The sequence below is a fragment of the Trichinella spiralis genome (genome assembly GCF_000181795.1).
Source record: "Trichinella spiralis strain ISS 195 chromosome Unknown Scfld9, whole genome shotgun sequence".
NCBI lineage: Eukaryota > Metazoa > Nematoda > Enoplea > Trichinellida > Trichinellidae > Trichinella > Trichinella spiralis.
This window is the reverse complement of record NW_003526948.1, coordinates 6,671,338-6,672,175: the sequence shown is the minus strand read 5'-3', so window position 1 is coordinate 6,672,175 and position 838 is coordinate 6,671,338.

The following is an 838-nucleotide window of genomic DNA, read 5'->3' as shown; positions in this document are numbered from 1 at the left end:
CCATGAGCATCATCGTTAGGAAATAACGCAGTATTGGTCTTTTGTTTACGTCTGTGTATGTGTCTTGTGTTTTTTGTAATGAAGAACTTTCCATACTCGACATCGCCAAATCGTATCTTCTCCAACATGCCAATACTTACCTCACTTGACCAACAAACGGAATTGACCAACGAACGCAACTGACCAACAAACAATTCGATCCAACCTATCCACAACCTTTCATCGATCTTGGCTTTCTCCACTTGTCTTCTTTCTTCTTCATCTCCATTATTTTTCCATGGTTTATTACGTGTTTACTTATTAGTATGCAATGCTTACATGTGTCAGAGGTTTTACAAAGTCAAATTCAAAATAAAAGAATCAGAGAAAAATATTTGAGAAATAAATTGAAAAAGAATAATATGTACAATATAGAGGAGGAAAAAAAGTGAAAATAAAAAAGATTCATAAGAAATAATAGAAGAAATTAAAAAATGAATAAAATGTATGAAATAAAGTAGGAAAAAATAAAGTTTGAATGAATGTTGAAGTTTAACAGTTTGAAAAATAAAAATAAAATAAAAAGCATTTGCTTTTGAAAGTGTTCAAAATAAAACCATGTAAGAAAAGGAAAACAAAAATTACAAAATAAAATGAAATCAAAAATTATTTCGACACATGAAAGCAGTTGCATACATAAATTTTGCTGCGTGAAAGACCAAGTACTGCATTAATTCAAAACTCAGCCATGTAGGTTGGTCGTTAACTTAATTACAACTATGGGATAACTTCGCCCTTTCGAAGTATCCCAATCCCAGACCTACAGAATTGGGGTCCCAGGAACTTTGTCTTCTCTTGT